At 37.7% G+C, this 16,090-nt stretch overlaps 1 protein-coding gene across 1 annotated transcript in view; it reads left to right on the top strand.

Annotated features, from left to right (window-relative positions):
* Positions 1–16,090, top strand: part of ADAMTSL3 (ADAMTS like 3) — a 161,394-nt gene that overhangs the window by 56,431 nt on the left and 88,873 nt on the right. The window lies entirely within an intron of this gene.

Here is a 16,090-nt window from a genome sequence, read left to right as displayed (position 1 = left end):
TTTTCAAAAACTTATACAAGTATAACAACCACAGTGCAGTAGTAATTATTTTCTTCTTCTTGCTGAGTGCTCGCCTCAGCTGTTTTCATTTATTAATTAGTAAATGTACCTACTTCCAGTTCCCTTTGTTGATCCCTTGATGAGAGTTACTTGAAATCTGCCACTCATTTAAATTCATTTATCATATGATTGATATACATATATTGTACGTAAACATATACATTGATTATGTAAATCTTGGTTTTAAAGCTATGCCTACCAGATCAAATGCTCTGCAAAGGTTAAACAGTTTTATAATTACCATTAAGCCTCCCAGTCACACCTGGTACCAGTGTGGCATCAAGTATATTTGACAGGACCTCTTCTCTGTTGGTGTGCAGAGCAAGGTTTTCTTGGTTTTCTGCTTATGCTCTTCTGTTTGTGAGAAGCACATGATTTCCCTTATCTGTATGGACCCATTACCTTGGCACAGAAAGGGAAGGCAATTTATAATTCTGTTTTTAAGATAGGCTGTCAGCAAATCCTGTCCTGACCACTCTTGAGAGTATCTTATACAAAAAAATAATTGTTCCTAGATGGGTGATTGATGTAGCAGAACTGATAAAAGTTACATTGTTTAAAAGTGTTTATAAATCACCCTGTCCATATGTTCATTTCCTGTAATCTGTCATTATGGTTTCAAACATAATTGTGAGAGACACAAAACTGGCTTCGTAGCACTCAGGAATGAGCTCTGCTTCCATTTGGTCTACGTTGAAAGGTGGCTCAAAGCAAAAATTATAATCCTGGAATACCATGTACGTTACAGCAGGATATCTTTGCTCTGTGGTTTTGAATTACTGAAGGGCGTAGTCGTCTTTAGAGTTTTTCCCCTAGCATTGCTGGGATTTATGCAAAGTAACTGGGCCAGTTAAAGGGATTGCTTGGCAGAGAGGACCATGTTTTTTAAATACAATTCTTTTTCTCACTTGGGAGACTAACATTATGACAAGCTGGGTTTGCAGTCAGTGTTGAGTGGGGATTTTGGCTCTGTCTGACACAGGTGGGCTACCAGAGCACCGTGGTGTGATCATAGCACAGAACTCTCTGCTCCGTTCCTGGAGATGCTTCCCAGTGTCTCAGCTAGACCCAGGAGCTGAATGAGGGAGCAGTTACTGCAGCAAGAGTGAAATCCGAAATGCTCTCTTCATGCAAGATTCTTGCATTGCAAGGGATGGAAAAATAGTTTTGGAGAAGCAGTCTAACTTTTACTATCTTTTAGTTCTTTGTCAAACTCAGCCGGGAGCATGGTGGAGGCAGAGGTTTACTCTGTTATAAAGTGCCCCTACTCCAGGGTCTTGCTAAAACAGGAGAATAGGTAGAGCATAAACATTTTGTAAACTCTGTACCTTGGGCACCCAGCCATAACTGGAGGTGGGTGACTGACCCTCAAGCTTTGCACGTTTTCTTCCAGTTAAAGATTGTTCCTTTAAAGAGGCAAAATAATGCACACAATACTATTCTCTAAAGCTGCCATACATTCTTCCAGAAGTATTATTAACTGTCTACATATCCTATCCAATTTTCCTGAGTCACGAGTCTTGTTAAGGAATCTGCTCTTTGCCAGGCTCCATCAGACTGTGGGAGCCTCCTATTCTGCACAGTGCACAAGGACAACATTTGAATTAAGTATGGTAACATCAGGAAAGTAATTTTTTTTCCTTACTATTTTTTTAGCACTTTTCTGTTGTATGGGTAGGTAAATTTTCAGCTCTCTTATTTTGTATAAAGGGTTTGTACTGACAGACTGAGATGTTTTACTGACATCTGTGTCAGTTAAGTATTTTATTGCTTTATTGCAAACTTGTTTGTAAGGAGCAGGTTTGAATGAGTTCATAACTGTAAATGCAAAAATGCAAGTTTTCTGTACTGGGAGATTTGATTTTAGTCAAGAACTTGGGTTCTGAAATAGGATTTGGGGATATAATAAAAATTGTTAGCTATGCAATTGAAAAATATCCCTTAAGTCCAACTCAGGATGTGCTTCTTTCTCTCCATTTGAAAAATTGGAAAGAAATAACATATTTGAGTTGTGTTGCTCAGTAAAGCAGGAAGAGTAAATTCTATTACTGGTGTTATAAAAGGTCAGAGTACATGATCAGGCCATCTTTCTTCTCAAACAGCAAATCAGTGCTTTATTCCTGTTTTTTCCAACAGAGAATTTATTAGCTGCTTCAGGTGTTATGTTCATGCATTGTATCAAAAGGTGGTAGGTGTGATGCTACATTTCATTGCTCTTTTCTTTGTCAATCCCTTTATTAGTGTTTTATAGTTATAGAAGAGATTTCCTTTAAAAACATTTACTGTTAGCTGAGGAACTTTCTCTTGGGAAAATTGTTGGTAGTGTCTAAACAGTTTTATGCCAGCAAAATTGGATTTTTGTATTTTCTCTCAATGCATCTCTGACTTAGATTTGTATTCACTTTGTGTGTATGCAGACACACTTGAGATCTGCTTTTAATTACTGGATGGGATTTACAAATCAGAAATGCAAACACAAGCACACAGCTTTTTAATCATATGTAAGTCACCTTTCAAAAACTGTCAAGGAATCATATTTTTAGAAGCCTATTATTTGTATAGACACAAGTAATGCAATAGCTCAGTCTTTGAGATTATGAACATGCTTATGATGAGAATATTCTTGGCATAAGTCAGGAGTATTATATAATAAGGAAACAATGTCTTTTTATACTTTTCTTCCAAAACATTCCCTAGTGAGAACTAGGCGAAAAAAACCCCATAGGATTGCCTATGAATAGATCCCCTTGCAACATGATAACTTCAGCCAAATTACACAAAGTAGATTTAAAATCCTTCTCATGTTTTCATAGTTATGTTTTTAAAACCCTCTATTGGCATCTAATATGAATTCTGATTGTGTAACTGTAAGACCCAGACCAATATGTATAGATGGTATTAAACTGTCCCTCTAGAAGTAGGGATGCCTAAAAGGCAGGAGACCCAGGTGTCAAAAGCAATAAAATGTTTGAGTGAGGTAAAATAAAAGCAGTGGGACTAACCCAGATTTACCTGGTGCCCCAGAATGTTCAGGAAAGCAGTGCTGAGGCTGAGGCAGATGTCTTTGCTGTGGATTTATGATTGTGTGCACCACAAATACAAAGCCTAACTTAAGGTCAGATCCTCTGTAAGGCAGTTTCAGAAAGGTCAGTGACCTGCTGTAACAAGAGGTGTCAGAAGAACAGGGAAGGGACTGGCCCCTCAAACAGTTCAGATTCAGAAAACAGGTGAGTGGTAGGTTGTTACCCCTCTTCACTCTCTCTGCTTCTCCTGGGACTTTTGTAGCTCTCCAGTATCACACAAAATGCAGCCCAAGACCTTCTACATGGCCATGTGGAACTGCTGAGGGCTGAGGTGAAGCCAATGAAGATGAATGTGGATGTAGCAGCTGTTGCCTGTGTTAATGATGTTTCCCAGTGTTTCATGAGTAGTTTCTAAAGAAAACTGTTAATCCATGGTGGCCAAGAGAGTGGGAAAATATATTGGTACAATAGGTGGTATTTATAGTGCAAATGAGGATTTGGGAGTTAAGTTAATGATCTAAATTGGGCAGGAACTGTTCATCAGCAAGCTTAAAAGCCTCAAAAGAGAAGTAGTTTTTTGGTGTGTAATATATCTGTTTCCAGACAGACCTTCTGGGAATAGGTATATATAGCCAGCCTCCAGAAGGCAGAAGAGTTGATTCATCCAGGCTGCTTTTATATTAAATAAGAAACACAAAATTGATTTGTGATAAAAGAGTAGAACAAAACAGTAGTTAGATGATTTGAAGGATGCTGGTTAAAGTGAGAAATATATTGTGAGATAACGTGCTTTGGAAGAAGCCTCCCTCTGGCAGGCCTAAACCAGGACACACATCTTGGAAAGAACAGATAGCTGAGTGATGGACCTTGTCTCTGAGCCAGATATGAGATGTTGCAAGACCTAGGGATTAGAAAAGTGGGGGCCTTTTGTTATTTTTATGTTCTGAATCCTGACTGCTTCTTCAGAGCAGCTCTACCTCAGCCCCTGTCCCCCACTGCAGTATCTGGTACAGATCAAAGGGGGAATGGCTCTGGAAGACACTGTGGTCTATACTGGGCTTCCAGGCAGGATCAATTCCAAGGTGAAATATCCTGGTGCATATTTGTCTTGCTTGTTTTTAAATCTATTTGTTGACCAGGATCTCAAAGCGTTCCAAATCCAGCATTTCCTTATTGTTACAGTAGACTTCCCTTATTGTTTGTTATTCTTATCTAGCTGCTGCTGTGGCTTTGAACATACAAAGGGGAAAGGAGAATGAGAACACAAGCCAAATTTATTCTTTTACAATTAGCTAAGTGTCATCTCTACAAAGGCTGAGAAGCTTGTTCTTTATTGTTCAGCCTCTGAGTTGAAATCTCATAAGTTCTCAATCTGAGTACTCAGATAATTGTTAATAGAGTTGAATGATGTGCATGGAAAAACTATGGAATGTATAGATGTGGGTGCATCAGTGAGGAAAAAAATATGAGTGCTGATCTGCCTTTGTGCTCAGCGAGATAAATATGATAAACTAATTATGCTGTGGTCTTGAGTTGACTGATAAATGGTGAGTAAGATCTTTTCTTAAGGAAAAAAGGCCTCTTTTGAGGATCTATTTTAAGAACAGAAATAAGTAATGCCATAAAATGTGGAACATTCAGAAGTGTTTGAAATTTGACAGTGGATAAACTCGTATAAAATCTGTTAACTGTGTGTTGTGGACTGCACAGCTCATTGATCTCCTAGCTCACTGGAAAGCTTCACTTAATTAATTTAGCTTTATATATTTCAGTGGAAAAAAATGTGTGCAACCAAGCAGGAAGTTGTTTCAGACTTTCAAAATAAATTTGTGTATGGAATATGGGAAAAGACATAAAAGATATCTTTCTCTTTCATGCCAAAAAAAAGGAACTTTGCTATGCTAAAGATGTTGAAAAAACCCCACTATTTAAGATGTATGTGTAAAAATGTATTCTTAAGTGGATCTTTTTTGAGGGCATTTGAAGAAGCATAATTCTAGACCCTAAACAAATACTTTATAGCCAGGGGAGACTGGTAAAAGAAATGAAGTTGGGAAAAGTATGCAGGAGATTTTTTCCCCTCTTCTTTGATCTTTATCTGCCCATATGTATAAGAAATCACATCCATGTCTATAGTTTGGCTGTATCTGACATGGAATTCAGGGGTTCTTTTAGGTCTTATACAAAACCCAACAAAGTGAGTGACACATTTTCCGTCAAATACAATGGCTTTTATATCAACCTTGATTCACTAAGTGCCTGACAGTGATAGTTTTGTCTTTCATTTACCAGAGCATATAACAGAATTAAAAACAAAATTGTTAATTTCCACAAATTTTCCTTAAGTCCAAATGCTAATAATAAAACCCAGAACCCACAAAATCCCACCAAACTCCTCCCTTCTTCAAACCCTTCAAATACAAGCAACCAGGGAATTTTATAAATAGATATTCTTACCTTTACTACAAAAAATTCATGCGGAAGTCCTATCTTGGAATAAGCTATTCATTAGTTGGCTTGGCAGAAGGAACATAATCCAAATGAATGAGCTGCCAAGAGTATTTTTAGTGGTTTTATATGTTGCCCATTCAAATCTTGGAAAATTTCTTCAGAAAATTGGACAAACTGACCACTCATTTTTATGGGCTTTCACAAGATCTAAAAGGGAAAAACAACTATTGTATTTAGCATCTGTTAATGGAGGTTTCAGGCTACAGAACTTGAGAAGGTACTGCTGGGAAGCTAATACAATAACCATAAAGTATTGGACTGATAATAGGAAACACTGGCACTGAGCAGATATGGAAAGAGTCATGCTAATATTCCATATCCAGGCCTGCTGCCCTGTGCCGAGTGCTAAAGATACTGTGGTGAAACATACACAGTAGTAGAGATCTGGAACAAAATCAGAGTCAAACTCAAGATAGATGGAATTGTCTTTTTCTCCCGTGACTGCTATTCATTGGATAATTGTGTCTTTGGAGAATTAAAAGTCAGGAACTTGGACACAGAAGAAAAAGCAAGTTGTGCTAACATTTTTCCAAATGGGGAAATATATGTCTTTACCCCACATGTGTAATTAAGCCCTCATCTTCCTTTATTTGAAGTCAGTGGCTTTTTCTGTTTCTCTTGCTTCTTTGGGAATTGGATCTAGACCTGTGCTGCCATTGTAACTGTTCCCTAGACAAGTTTTTTTCTCCCCAAGCTGGAAGCTAGAAAATCAATAAAAGGAAAACTATTCACCAGATATCAAATGAGTTTCAGTGGATTATATTTTATTTGACTTAAAGTGGAAAGGAATGACAAGAGAATATTACATTTTTAATCCCACATAAAACACATTTCTGGGAAACTGTTCTCTGCTCACTGACCTTTTTTTCCTCAGCAGTAGTCTTTTTTAAACCTGTACATAAGTTATATCCAAAAGCTGCCCTCAGAACTTCTGCACATTGAAATACTCTGCAAGATGAGATATAGGCAGGAGATTTTAATGTTTGGAATTTTTTTTGATTGGTTGGTTGGTTTTCTGGATTTTCCTTTTAATTACCTAAAAAAAAAAGAAAAGGAAAAAAAAACAACAACAAAAAACCACCAAACTCTTCTTACAAGTTTGTGTGTTTTGCTGCTTGTGAGGGAGCATAGCTGGAGGAAGCTTGAGATGTCAGAACTGGTACAAGCTTTGGCTGTGAATAACCAGAGATCAAACAAAAGTTCCACCTCTGGTGGAGCAGAAGCAGCTTAAGGACCCATTTGACCCACCAAAGAGGGTTCCCAACATCTGCAGGTCAGGATGCCCTTGGGTAAAGCAACCCCTTCCAAACAATGAATGAAACTCTTCTTCAAGGGCAGGAAATCAGCTGGAGCCAGTGGAGCTGGGCAAACTTAAATACTAAATTTGTCTCTAAGTTAAGATGAGTAATGAAAAGAAACACTGAAATTATATTTTGATTTTGGATCAGTTATACCATTGCTTAATATCAGCCAAAAATCAGCTCATTGTTAAAGGAGCAAGAACTGCTTTCTCTGAGAAGAAAACTTACCAGGTTAAATTTGATTTATGCCACAGTAGAGAGGCACCATGATCAGGCTGACAAGTTAAGAATTGAGAGTTACTTTGGGCTGAATATCAATCAGACTGCTTTTCAGTTATAGGATTAGTAAATTTTCTCCTTCAATGTATTAATTTAAAATGCCTCTTCAAAAAGTGATATCTGCCTTAAAAATCAGGGCTAACAAATACATTAAAATAATTACATAAAATCCTTTCAAAATTTATGAATTTGTATCCATTTATAGAAATAGAAATTAGGATTAATATAATTGCTGTCATCTAACAATATGGATTTAATATTTTTCCTTTTGACATTTGTTCTGTTGCCAGGCTGTATCTGCTTATGGTCTGTGATCTGTTTTGCATTAAGTTTATAGAAATATTACCATTAAAAGTGCTACATGTAGTATTAAATAGCAGGGTGAGGCAGGAGACATGAGTAGAATCACTTGTTCACAAATGAGGAGTTTGGATGCCTCATCTCAGTGATAGGGTATAAATACCTATAATCAAATCATTGGTCTGGCACTATGGATAATCCTGATATGAAATTGAGGTAGGCAGGAGTGCAATATCCTAATATCCAGGGTTATGAATATTGCAGATTATGGATAGACAAAATGCACAAGAAAGACTTTCCTATACTGGCTGCTCTTGCTACAGTTTATTCTTCTGTCAGTATTTCCCCTATAAACTCCCTTTATTCATAGGCTTGGCAGTTAGCCATAAAATTTTGCTTCTAGCAGGAACTTGGCAGGCAGTGTCTCAAGTCAGGAAAATTATTTTAAACAAATTTTTAAAATATATATGTTGGGGCTCTTATAAAAGTTAGAGGTGCAGTATTTTTTTCTAAGAAAAAGGATTGGTTTCAGTGGGTTTTTCATTGTAAATTCTGTAAACATTTTCTTAAAAAAAAAAAGGAAAATAATTTTGTAACCAAATAGTGAAAACATGACTTTTCTTTCAAAAGCATGTGTATGAAGGCACAGTGCACATATGGGTCAATGACTTGTGTATTTGTAAGTGATGGTTTTTAGGGTATTGCTTTAAATCACATACCTCATGTGTCACTGTGATGGAATAAAGCTTGCTCATGATGTTGTAAACTGTTAGGGAAATAGTATGCACCATAAGTGATTTTAAATGCTCACTGTCCCTCTTGATTTACTTTTCCATTACCTGTCTGTAAATTTTGTATACAAGAGTCTTGGAAAATCAACCCTTCAACAAGTTCAGCACAATACACTAATTAATGAGGTTGTGTGAGCAAGTGGTGCCATTTTGTCAGTCTGTTGTATGGTGGGAATGCACTGAGACTGGGAGCATTCATGGCAGCAGAACAGCTTTTCTCATACTTTGGAGTTTGCAGTGGAAATTTGGGCAAATGCCACCTGGACCACCACAAATCAGCAGGAGAGATTTCCATGGTGGTTGTGGTTCTCACAGCTCACCTGTAGGCTGGGAAACAATCCCCCCATGTCTCCCCTGGCACTTTTCTCCCACAGTAAACTGGAAGTTTGCTGCCTTGTTGGTTTTAATCTAGAGGTTCAGAAGGTGCTAACATTCCTGTCATAGCTCTCTTAGCCTGGAATGACTTCCTCAAATACTGTCAAGTGGGTCACATCAAATGAACACATCAAGAAGGACATGAGGAGTCCTAAACCAGCACAGGAATTTTATCAAAAGGAGATGAACCTATGATAGTTACCTGACCCTCAAGAGAAATGGATTTCTTTTTGTTTGTACTGGTTTTTTACATGGAAAACATTTAAAAGCATTGAAAAATAAGTAATCACAGAAGTAGGATTGTAATTTCATATGACATCAGAATATGGAAAAAAAAACCCTGAAAAATAGGCCTAAACAGGGAAAATTTTGCATATTTGACAGTGGCACCAATGTTCTCCTGTGTGATCTTTGAAAGCTGATGGTCCTCTCCTTTCACAGACATATTGCCCATCCTTTCATCCATGTTACTCTTGTTTTTCCACTGCATGCACTGAAATGAGACCAGTTGTAAAAATTGCATGGTAAAGCATTTAAAAGAACCTTCATTTGGATGTTTGCAAATACATTTAATAAGTTAATTGAAAAAAATAATGCCAGATATATTTCCCAGAAATTGGAATCTCTATTTCTATTATGCACCTGAGGCATTGTGCATGTTGGACTCTGGCTGACCTGCCACACTGTTTGTGCTGGATGGGGAACATGTGGTGTGCTGTGTGAAGGTGGAAAAATCCACTGTATCCAGGTGCAAATTTTGAATATGCATTCAGTAAAGCTTTCATGCATTATTACTATTTTATGAACTCCAGGAAATATATGGACTAGTGTTAATGCAAATATATGAGTAGACCCAGAGATAATTAACATAGCAAAATATCTTGAATGTTGTCTTCCTCATCACACCTTGTACCTACTGTAGATACCCATATTTAAAGGTCAATGTTAGAGATGCAAAACAGGAGGTGGAAGAGCTCTAAAAAGCATATGAAAATTTGCCTTGAGGCACTGAGATAAAATTCTCAGCTCTGCTACTCTCACAAAGCCCTTCATCCTTCTTCCTGAGGTCAGATTCTCATCCATAAAATGGACATAATGCATAACCTTACAAAGATGTAAAGAAAAAGTTTAAAGACTTCCTGTATTTGTATTGTGAAAATGCCCTCCTTATGTCTGTGCCAAGTTTTCTTTACACAACTACATGCAAAGGCTGTGTGCTTAAATGCCATATTGTGCAGAAGGTTTTCTAATTGATAATTTGTAAATTATGTTATTACATACTAGGATAACTTTAAAGTTCTTCATTCGGAATATTATTATAATCAATGATTAAAAAAATAATATGTTTCTAATAAACTTTTCAAAGCACCCCCATTCCTTCTTTTTTGCCCATTTTAAAATTCTGCCTTTATCTCTCTTCCAAGCCCTGCCAAATGTTTGCCTCAGGGTGACTACTGAGAAAGTGGGCAGAGTTTGCTACAATTAATATTGGTTTATTGGTTATGTTTCCTTTCAGAACCTCTGTGTGTTTTCCAGGGTCTGTGGCTTTTGAGCTGTTTGCCAGCTACATGTGCAAATCTTCAAGTTCTAATTCTCCAGACCATTTAGAAATGGAGGGAATTGGAGTGATGCTAAACACTTCTCAGTGTAGTTTCCATTTCAGATGGGGCAGATTCAGAGGAATGGATATGTATTGAGAGTTCAGATTTTCTATGTTTCCATCTACGTAGTCACATGTACTTTTAAATCTTGGAAGGCAACTGAATACTGGAAACTCAGGGACAAGTTTTTAATATTTTTCATCCTTGGCAGCTGTCCTGGATGGTTAGACCTGAAAGCTGATTAGAGACTTGGTCTGCCTCCCTGGCAATCAGCAAAGTTAGTGAACAGCCTTTCCTCCCTGTTCTCAGGAGAGTATCTATTAGTTTTTATTTTCTATGTTCTGTATGTTCTAATAGACATATATGCTGGTGAATGTGGGACCATATTCACCACTGCAGATAAGCAGATACAGGGCTTATATGGCTTGGTTGGGCAAACATGAAGGTAAAACTGGACAACTAAGTCTAGCTTTTCAGGTGTGTTGCCAGTGATGTGCTGCACCAGTCTAGATTTGCAGGATGTGCTTATCAGGGTTTAAAAAAAAAAAAACTTTAAAAAAAAAACAAAAAAAACTTTAAAAAGAGTTTCTCCCTTCCTAGACATTTTTCTGTCAAAATAGGAATTTATGGAATATCATCCCAGAAAATATAACAGTTTGTTGTTGTTCATAGAGGCCAGAAGAAGGTGCTTCTCTTGTCAAAGTCAGCAATGGAATTAAAATGTACCTGGGACTCTGGTGTAGGTCATCAAACCTGTCAGCAGTGAGTAAAATAGAATTTGTGTGGAGTTGTTGTGAACCCATCTGAGCGATGTAATTAACTCAGAAATTGAGAAATAGCAACTTACTTATACTTTAAGTACTTCAGTGCTGATTCCTTCTGGCAGGAGCGTGTAGGTGCTGTCCTGAGCAGTTAGGTGCAGAAGGAGCTGTAGGTGTCAGGTGTGCTAATGCAGGTACTTTCTGCTTGGGCTGGTATGGGAGGGATCCACAGCTCCTTCTCCATGCCCACAGATTCCATGTTCCCTCTGTACTGCTCACAAAGAGGGAGGGAGGGGTTACAGACTCTTTTCAGTGCCAAAAGCCTCAACTAGCTCATAGGTGCCAAACAGCCAAGCAACATTTCATCCCTTCCTGGATGCCAAAAGCCTCGAGTATCCCTTCTCCACCTGCCAAAACCTCCAACTCTGTCCTGACAACTCCTGCAGAGCAGGCCTGTGCTGTCAATATGAAATTTTGCAACACTCTGACAATGGAAAAATCTGGATGCAGTATAATAGTGAAAAACATGCTGAGATTTGCCTGCAGTTTAGTATGAAAATGAATTATGCTGTAAATATTTCCTATGTATGACACTTGTGCATGCTTTATTCTCCAACATTTGAATTTATTCAAAACTTATTTAGAATGAAAATAAATTGCAGAATTCAACACTTAGAGGTCTAAAATCCATCTGAGCCCCCAGATGTATTTTTTCATGTGGCTCAGAAAGTCCATCATTTGCCTTTTGGCTGATTCCTTGCTGGTGATTCACCTTGTTCCTGAGCTTTACCACTTGTTTCTGAAATGTTCTTGTTATTGTGGGGCACAGGTTCCATTTTTCAGTGAGTTTGCAGTGCTGAGGCCAAGTGCAAGGAATAGGTAATGCAATTGAAATAATGTTAACAATTTAAAAACTAATTAATTCTAAACATCTGCTTAAAATAGCTGCATTTACTTCCAGGTGTTTTTTATCAGTATAAAATAATGATGCATTGTTTTTTCTCCAGGATTTTAAAATTCCAGATATGTTCTTTTTAACATGCAGAGTAATACATAATTTACTTTGGTACATAGAAGTAAAAGATTTATTGAACTCAATGACATATACAGTGCACAATTAGGTAACATATAATGCACTCACCAATAGCAGCATTATATCAGGAAATGTCTTGAAATCTGTTTTAAGGAAACAAGAGGAGTTTTAAAGCTAAAACCAGGTAATGCAAGATCTTTTATTAATAATTCTTATTTGTCTGGAAATATGTTTTGACTGTTCTATTTAGTCACTGCCACAAGTGAAATAGTTTTTCCTAGATCTGTAATCTGCATTCTACACCTCACTTATAATACAAAATAGAGGTGTAAATAATTTTTGTATGTGACCTTAGCAGTGAAAAAAATTTCTAGTGTAGCTCTAGACATAACAGCCAGAGTTAAAAGTGGAGGATACAGTTCTGAGGCTGAATAGCACATCCAGTGATCATCTGCAGGTAAATACTTGCTCTTTCCTGCTCATGGATGCAGCAATCAGTGCAATTTGATACCTCTTCCACCAAGAGTAGTGTCTGGAAACAAGAATCTGGGAAATGCATCACAGAGCTACTCAGGCAGGATATTTTCCCTTCAGTGCCATAATTCCTTGTCCTACCTCTATTTGGAGCTGTTGTAGGTATGAGGAGAAGCAAACGGCACAGAGCAGTGCTGCACATGAAGATTAGTGAAGAGCAAAGTAACCTCGTGCTTTGGAAGGCTCTGAAAGTCAGGACAGTGCTAATACTATTTATGGGTTGTGAGAGTGGGAAGAAGCAATGAAAAGGAAATGCTTCATCTCTGTTCAAAACACCATTAAGGATGAAATTCACTCCTGGGAAAAGGGCCAGCACTGAGCTTTGGGTATTGCTTAATTTATGCCGTCAGTGGTACAGAAGTGGTGTTCATACTCTTCAACAGGTTCCTTCCCTTGAATGAGTTTAATCTGAAGAACCTAAATTCTGTATTTAATTGTACAAAATGCATTATTAAATACCAATATGATATAACTGTGCCAGTTCCTTTCCATGATTTTCTTTTAGAATCTGGCAAGCCTTAGTGTATTAAAACAAACCACTTTGGTGAGCATCTGTGAAGAAAAAAAAAGCACAGCCACCCAGAGAGCTGCAGTGACATTGGCATAATAGCACATATATTGGTAAATATTCCTCCATATCCAAGTCCTTATTTGAAATGACAAAGACTTATTTTCTGAGCCACATCACTTTAACCTGTTTGATTAGAGTATTTCCGTGGATCCATCCAGCTCCAGGCATGATCTGTGTGGCACTGCTGCATCTGCTGCCCAGAGTTTGCACTGAATCTCTTCTGGAACCTGACAGAGCTGGGCACCCTGCCCTGGGAAGGGGCTTAGGGGCTGCCACAGGGCAGGATTTGTGTTGATGTGTGCATGGCAGAGGGACCTGGGGGCTCTGGCAGAAGAATCTGTGTGCCAGGTCTCTCTGCATTTCTGCCACTGCACATACTGCTGCCCTAACTCGTGTCAAACGCTATGGACTTGCCTTGTGTTTGTGTTTAAAGAAAAAATTGCACGCTAAAAACTCTGTAAAACAAACATTTAAGGTATCAGGGCATTTCTGCTGAGAACCTGAATCTTTGTTACACTGAATGCTAAACATTTATATATCCAAGCCTTATGTAATAGATGTCTGAACAATAATAAAACTGCATAAACTGACCTTCGTTCTCTGGCACCACTTCTCCTTTGAAGTCTGCATGACCAAATTCAAGACAATTATGTCATCCTTCATAACAGCCAAACAAAAGTTTGGCCAAATAATCTTTTTTTCTCCATCTGACAGCACTGTGTGATTTTTGTAATGTGTGTCAATGAAGCTGTTGTTATTTACTGGGTGCTACAAGTGACAGTAAAAATCCCCGTGTTTTGGAGTAGTGATCAGCCCTGTTAACATCTGGATCTCATTTATTTTACCTCAGTGCCCACTTCTGCTATGCTCAGTTACTTGAACAGTACATTTCAAGGTGAGTATGGCCTGAGAACACGTGCACACCAATGATTTGCAGAACATGGTGGTACAGTATGTGCCCATATGTGACAGAAGCAAAAACAGAGCCCTGGATGGAAGAAAGGAAACTGGCACCAACACTTTCCCTTCTATTCAAATTCACCAGTGCCACACTCCAATAAAATTCTCTGTGGACAGCACTGTCTCTGTCAGCTAAGGGTTGTCAGCACAGAACTCAGATTGCACATTGCTGTGCCTCAGACCTTGAGAGAGCCTTGGCAAATGGTCATCTCAGTCTTTGAGCTCTGTCTGCATCACCAAGTGCTTCAAAACTCAAGAGTTTATTTTCCCTTATCCCTTGATTCAAGTAATCATTGCCCAGGTCTATGTTTAGTGTTGTGACTTTTTTGCTTTCAAAATTAGTTAGATTAGGATAAAATATTTTGAGTTTGCCTTTATCATACACACTGGATTTCTGCAGAAACTTTGTATGGGTTCTTAGCTATTGCTCTGAGTGCAATGTTTGCATCTAACTCTGTGTTCACATGTGGTACAACTCCTTCCAGTGATGTGTTTTCCCATCCAGTTCCATGTAAAGAGCAGCAAACCCTCTTGGTGGTGTTTATGGCTGGTTTAAGTTATTTTATCTGGATTCACTATAGTACTTGCAGTTTCATCATGTAACATCATGGGTGCACATGTGTATGTCCATGCACATGTTTACTTTTGTGCTGGTACATAAATACTTCCACAATGAATATGCACAATATGTGTTGCACTTCATCTGCTGCAAAATTAAAGCACTAGAGAAAAACTGTTCTAATCTGGTCCAGTGTTTCACTGCTGATCCATGTTAAAATTATGACTGAAGACAATAGAGACATGAAACACTGAAATCAAGCAAGCTGGGAATGCAGTCCTGGTGTACAGTAATATCCTTCTGTGTCCAATTGCAATTAGCTCTCAATTTAATTCCTAAATGAGTTTCCAAGGCTTTGTTGGTGTAAATCATGATGTTGGTGATCTTTTCTTTATTTTACTTCAATTTAGTACCATGGTGAAGACAAATGTAATGTGTAGAGTTTATGAAACCAGACAGCTAGTAAATCAATATTATTTTGGTAGTAAATTACTAAGTCAATGCAAGCTACTTTTAACTCTTTCCCATGGGACAAAGAGCTTGAACTAGCTGGAGCTTAAATCAACACTGTGGGCACTGAATTAGTCAATGACTCTAAAGAAGGCTTTGTTGGCATGAAGTTCTGCTTTGATCGTCATAGTATTTACAGCTTTTTAATTAGATACAGTTCAGAACAATGACTGTTATCAAAGCAGTTTGGGAAGTGAACAACTGGACTTTGTTTAGGGATTTAGATGGCATTCTGTCTGTTAATATCATGTGGCTGGTTTTAATACAATGATGAAGTTAGGATTATTTTAGGCATTGTCACTGCTTTGTCAAAAGAAACTAGCTATTCTAAAAAACAGTGGCATGTGTTGCTTTTTTAATATCACAAGTTTAGTAATTTCTCAACATGCTAAAACCCAAACATTTGCTTTGGGCTTGCAAAGAGCAAACTAATTTTGCACCCATAAATTTGAAAGAGTGACTCTTGTTCATCTTGATTTATTTTCATGTGCTGAGTGACTTGTTGGGAAGTTCTGAGCTTTTTTTGTCAAGGCTGAAGGCAGTTGGTTCCATTTCCAATGTCAGACATTTCAGACTTGGCTTTTGATATAAAATAAACCCAACATTAGTGTGAAAATTCCTCAGGGATCTTGGCAGAGCTGGGCTCTATCATTTTTGGAATGGTAGATTGGCCTAAGACTGCTTTTAAGTAAGCACTTGTAAAATTTGTGAATTTATAAGAGCAAGAAAGTTAAGAAGCCACTGATGTTTTTAGATCAACTTCTGCAATTCAGTGTTCAAACAGAGATTCTTATCCTCTAATAAACAATTGGCTTTTTTTTTTTTTGACAAGTTGACCACTGAAGTCAACAAGAATAAAAAAAATGGCTGAAAATAGTTGTTTTATTAAAACTTGAACTAAATTTTCATGTTTTCTTAGTT

This window comes from Erithacus rubecula (genome assembly GCF_903797595.1).
Source record: "Erithacus rubecula genome assembly, chromosome: 14".
Lineage (NCBI taxonomy): Eukaryota > Metazoa > Chordata > Aves > Passeriformes > Muscicapidae > Erithacus > Erithacus rubecula.
This window is presented reverse-complemented; position numbering and strand designations above follow the sequence as displayed.